Raw genomic sequence first — 6,254 nt, 5'->3', positions numbered from 1 at the left:
CCAAAACCTGTGGGATGCAGCAAAAGCAGTTATAAGAGGGAAGTATATAGCAATACAATCCTACCTCAAGAAAGAAGAAAAATCTCAAATAAACAACCTAATCTTACACCAAAAACAATTAGAGAAAGAACAAGAAAACCCCCAAAGTTAGCAGAAAGAAAGAAATCATAAAGATCACCTCAGACATACATGGAAAAAAATGAAGGAAAAAAATAGCAAAGATCAATAAAACTAAAAGGTGGTTCTTTGAGAACATAAACAAAATTGATAAACCAATAGCCATAATCATCAAGGAAAAAAGGAAGAATATTTAAATCAATAGAATTAGAAATGAAAAAGGAGAAGTAACAACTGACACTGCAGAAATACAAAGGATCATGAGAGATTACTACAAGCAACTATATGCCAATAAAATGGACAACCTGGAAGAAGTGAACACAACCTTCTGAGACTGAAACAGGAAGAAATAGAAAATATGAATAGAACAATCAAAAGCAGTGAAATTGGAACTATGATTAAAAATCTTCCAACAAACAAAATTCCAGGACCAGATGGCTTCACAGGGGAATTCTATCAAACATTTAGAGAAGAGCTAACACCTATCCTTATCAAACTCTTCCGAAATATAACAAAAAGAGGAACACTCCCCAACTCATTCTATGAGGCCACCATCACCCTGATACCAAAACCAGACAAAGATGTCACAAAAAAAGAAGATCACAGGCCAATATCACTGATGAACAGATGCAAAAATTTTCAAAAAAATACTATCAAACAGAGTCCAACAGCACATTAAAAGGATCATACACCATGATCAAGTGGGGTTTACCCCAGGAATGCAAAGCTTCTTCAATATATGCAAATCAATCAATGTGATACCCCATATTAACAAGCTGAAGGAATAAACCCATATGATAATCTCAGTAGATGCAGGAAAAGCTTTCAACAAAATTTAACACCCATTTATGATAAAAACTTTCCAGAAAGTGGGCATAGAGGGAACCTGCTTCAATATAATAAAGGCCATATATGACAAACCCACAGCTAACATCATTCTCAATGGTGAAAAACGAACCCATTTCCTCTAAGATCAGGAACAAGACAAGCGTACCCACTCTCATCATTATTATTCAACACAGTTTTCAAAGTTTTAGGCATGGCAATCAGAGAAGAAGAAATAAAAGGAATCCAAGTTGGAAAAGAAGAAGTAAAACTGTCACTGTTTGAGCATGACATGATACTATACATAGAGAATCCTAAAGATGCTACCAGAAAACTACTAGAGCTAATCAGTGAATTTGGTAAAGTAGCAGGATACAAAATCAATGCACAGAAGTCTCTTGCTTTCCTATATACTAATGATGAAAAATCTGAAAGAGAAATTAAGGAAACAATCCCATTTACCATTGCAACAAAAATAATAAAATACCTAGGAATAAACCTACCTAAGGAGGCAAAAGAACTGTATGCAGAAAAATATAAGACACTGATGAAAGAAATCAAAGACAATACAAACAGTTGGAGATATATACCATGTGCTTGGATTAGAAGAATCAACATTGTGAAAGTGGCTATACTACCCAAAGCAATCCACAGATTCAATGCAATCCTTATCAATCTACCAATGGCATTTTTCACAGAACTAGAACAAAAAATTGTTCAATTTGTATGGAAACACAAATATCCCGAATAGCAAAAGCAATCTTGAGAAAGGAAAATGGAGCTGGAGGAATCAGGCTCCCTGACTTCAGACTATACTACAAAGCTACAGTGATCAACACATTGTGGTACTGACACAAAAACAGAAATATAGATTAATGGAACAGGATAGAAAGCCCAGAGGTAAACCCACACACATATGGTCAACTTATCTTTGACAAAGGAGGCAAGTATGTACAATGGAGCAAAGCCTCTTCAATAGTTATGCTGGGAAAAAACTGGACAGCCACATATAAAAGAATGAAATTAGAACTTCCTAACACCATACACAAATATAAACTCAAAATGGATTAAAGAACTAGATGTAGGGACTTCCCTGGTGATGCAGTGGTTAAGAATCTGCCTGCCGATGCAGGGGACATGGTTTCGAGCCCTGGTCCACGAATATCCCATGTGCTGTGGGGCAAGTAAACCAATGTGCCACAACTAAGGAGCCTGCATGCCTAGAGCCCATGCTCCACAACAAGAGAAGTCAGTGCAGTGAGAAACCCACACACCACAATGAAGAGTAGCTCCCGCTCACTCCAAGTAGAGAAAACCCACATGCAGCAACAGAATCAAAGCAGCCAAAATTAACTAATTAATTAATTATTAATTAATTAATTTATATTAATAAAATGACGTAAATGTAAGGCCTGACACTTTAAAACACTTAGAGGAAAACATAGGCAGAAAACTCTATGACGTTAATCACAGCAAGATCCTTTTTGACCCACCCCCTAGAGTAATGGAAATAAAAACAAAAATAAACAAATGAGACCTAATTAAACTTAAAACTTTTGCACAGCAAAGGAAACCATAAACAACACGAAAAGACAACCTTCAGAATGGGAGAAAATATTTCCAAATGAAGCAACTGACAAAGGATTAATCTCCAACGTATATATGCAGCTCAATATCAAAAACACAAACAACCCAATCCAAAAATGGATGAAAGACCTAAATAGACATTTCGCCAAAGAATATAGAGAGATTGCCAGCAAACACATGAAAGGATGCTCAACATCACTAATCATTAGAGAAATGCAAATCAAAACCACAATGAGGTTTCATCTTATACAAGTCATAATGGCCATCATCAAAAAATCTGCAAACAAATGCTGGAGTGGGTGTGGAGAAAAGAGAACCCTCTTGCCCTGTCGGTGGGAATGTAAATTGATACAGCTACTATGGAAAACAGTATGGAGGTTCATTTTAAAACTAAGAATAGAACTACCATATAACCAAGCAATCCCAATACTGGGCATATACCCTGAGAAATCCATAATTCAAAAAGAGACATGTACTACAATGTTCATTGCAGCACTGTTTACAATAGCCAGGACATGGAGAAAACCTAAGTATCCATCGACAGATGAATGGATAAAAATGTGGCACATATATACAATGGAATATTACTCAGCCATAAAAAGAAATGAAATGGAATTATCTGTAGTGAGGTGGATGAACCTAGAGTCTGTCATAGAGTGAAGTAAATCAGAAAGAGAAAAACAAATACCATATACTAACACATATATATGGAATGTAAAAAAAAAAATGGTTCTGATGAACCTAGGGGCAGGACAGGAATAAAGATGCAGCCATAGAGAGTGGACTTGAGGACACAGGGGGTGGGTAAAGGGAAGCTGGGACGAAGTGAGAGAGTAGTATTGACATATTTACACTACCAAATGTAAAATAGATAGCTAGTGGGAAGCAGCTGCATAGCACAGGGAGATCACCTTGGTGCTTTGTGACCACCTAGAGGGGTGGGATAGGGAGGGTGGGAGGGAGGCTCAACAGGGAGGGTATATGGGGATATATGTATACATATAGCTGATTCACTTTGTTATACAGTAGAATCTAACACAACATTGTAAATCAATTATACTCCAATAAACATAAGAAAAAAAAAAGAAAGAAAAATGACTTGGTATGATGAAATTTTCATAAATAATCTAAACATAATTGTTGTGAGCAAGTAAATTAAATAGATATGAGCAGGATAAAAAATTTTAGGTAAATTTTAGAAATAATTTCCCCAATTCTTCTGTAACATGAAACCTTAAAATTATGCAAAGTTAAAATAAATGATGAATAATCATGAAATATCTAGGTCATTTTCAATTAAGGTAAAATACTGAAACATTCATTACTGAACATAGGTTCATCCACTTTTACAGAGGAACTAAAGATACTTGGGTCTACTAATAAATAATTTTGTCCCACACTGAAAAATGTATTATTAGAATTCATATGTTTCTAGAAATTATAAAAAGCATTTATAAATTTGTCAAGTCGCAGAATGTTAATAAAAACACAGTTCACAATAGTTTACTTCCTTATTTCTACTAAAAATTAAGGTTTTATTTATGATAAGAGAAAAGCTATAAAGAATGGAGTTGCATTTTTCTTGAGAAAAAAAGAAAGCAATTTTGTTCTAAAGTAATACTGGGTATTTCAGAATCGGAAAAAGGAAAAACAGAACAAAAAACGTTTTGTGGAAAAGGAATCTAGAGAAAGAAATTTTATGCACGTTCAACTTGGTTAAGATTAGAATGAACTCAGTGAAGTTAAATAAATTTTAATATCAAAAGTAAGCTGGTACAAAATTAGAATTTGGTTTTCTCTCTGTTAAAAGGACAAAGTTTTACTCAGCTTTGGTCTTTTTTTGATAACGGATTGTAAAAGTTTCTTTACCTTTTAGGTATTCTTCCTAGAAATCAAAGCTTATGTGTTTTACCAAAATAATTTCCAATAACAACTATTTAACTTTGCATTTGTCTGTGAAGTCTTTGATTTTTACTTTGGTTAAATGGATAAATAAGTATTGTTTCACTGTGAAGTATGATCCTATTTGACCAAGTGGTTTTGAATCTTTCGATGTTTTTGACAAATTTTGATGTTTTTGACAAAAATCAAATTCTAAACAAACTCTTTTTGACTTTGAACCAACTTTGAGATTCCCCACAGGGCCCCTAGAACATCTCAAACTATTTGTTCTCTCTCCTTTAAAAAGAGAGATGTTAAACTAATTAGATTTATTTGATATGTTAAATTACATGGGAAGCATTGTCATTTACAGAGAGTTTTATTGTCCTAGTTGCTTTTGTAAAACTGTTCCTACAAAAGTACTTCGTCTTCAGGGAGATTCATGGGAAAAACTTTCATAAGTATAGGTTCTGATAACTCTAAGGTCATAAAAATGAACTGGATTCAAGCAGAACAAGTATTAATTACATGGCAGTGAATGACCTGAAGAAGATGATTATAATTTTTTGTGATTTTTTGTTTGAAACAGTACTGCTTCCTTATAGCTTTTTTTTTTCCAGATGTAAAGAAACCTTTTCTCTTAAGCGATTGATGACTTACAGCAATTTGTTAAAGTATACATTTGTAAACAAAGATGAAACATTTACTTTTTCTTCTACCTTATCCCTCCATAATTTGGAAACTCTTGAGCATTTTTTTTAATGGAAATGTAGTTAATTACTTGCATAAGTTCAATAAGAATCTGTTCTCCTTGTCATAGGACACAATTGGAAACATTGGCTAAAATATCAAATCTTATGGCTGAGAGAGATGTGTATAGACCCCGATATGATCAGACAGCTTTAAAGAACTACTTGGAAAAATCATCCTTGTACCTTGCTTATAGGATTCCCAGCAGCCTCCAGGTGAGTAAGGAAGGTTAATGCCTGGCAGGCCCAGGAACCTCAAGATATTTGGGGGGAACTTGAGAAGAAAGGAATTCACCCAAACTATATATATTGCAGGTAAAATCCAATAGTGAATTCTTGGCTTGGCCTCAGAGGTCTTTAAGATTTCAATCTGAGATTTCTTATGAAAAGGTCCAGCAAAGTGGTCTTAAAAAGATTTTATATGGTCAATCACTATTTTTGCTGCACTTATGTACATAATCAGACCGAGTTTAATGCAAACAAATTAGTTTTACTGTGATTACCTTTGGTTAAAATCATAAAGAAAAATCTCATGTTTACACCTTTGTAGATATTACATTCTAGACCTGTTAGTTATCTTTGAGGTTGTGTTATATAATTGTAAACTGAACTGTATCCTGAATTCTAGTTCCCTCAAATAACTGGCAACAGCTCTCCAAACTAACATTTCCAATTTTCTCTCACCCTTCTGATTTGGAATCACTAAGAACAAAGATTTCCCTTGAGTATCCTCCAAAGGAACTATAACAGAAACTCCTCACCATCCAGATGGCATCCAAACTTCAGGGACTTGAACCTTAGGTATACATCTCACAGCTGAAGAAGTCTCCACCTGACATCTGGTTCTGTACACCAGCTGGAGAACTCAAAATCAAATTGACTAAGAAGAGAAGTCACCTACATCAAGGTAGATTGCTTGATCCCAAGACACTGGATTAAGACTTCATACTTTACACATAAGACCACTTCTTGTTCTCCTCCTCCTCCTCCTCCTCCTCCCCCTCCCCCTCCCCCTCCCCCTCCTCCTCCTCCTCCTCCTCCTCCTCCTCCTCCTCCTCCTCCTCCTCCTCCTCCTCCTCCTTCTTCTTCTTTCCC

The sequence above is a fragment of the Leucopleurus acutus genome, assembly GCF_964270905.1.
Source record: "Leucopleurus acutus genome assembly, chromosome: X".
NCBI lineage: Eukaryota > Metazoa > Chordata > Mammalia > Artiodactyla > Delphinidae > Leucopleurus > Leucopleurus acutus.
The sequence above is the reverse complement of the archived record's forward strand: the minus strand, read 5'-3'. Positions refer to the sequence as shown.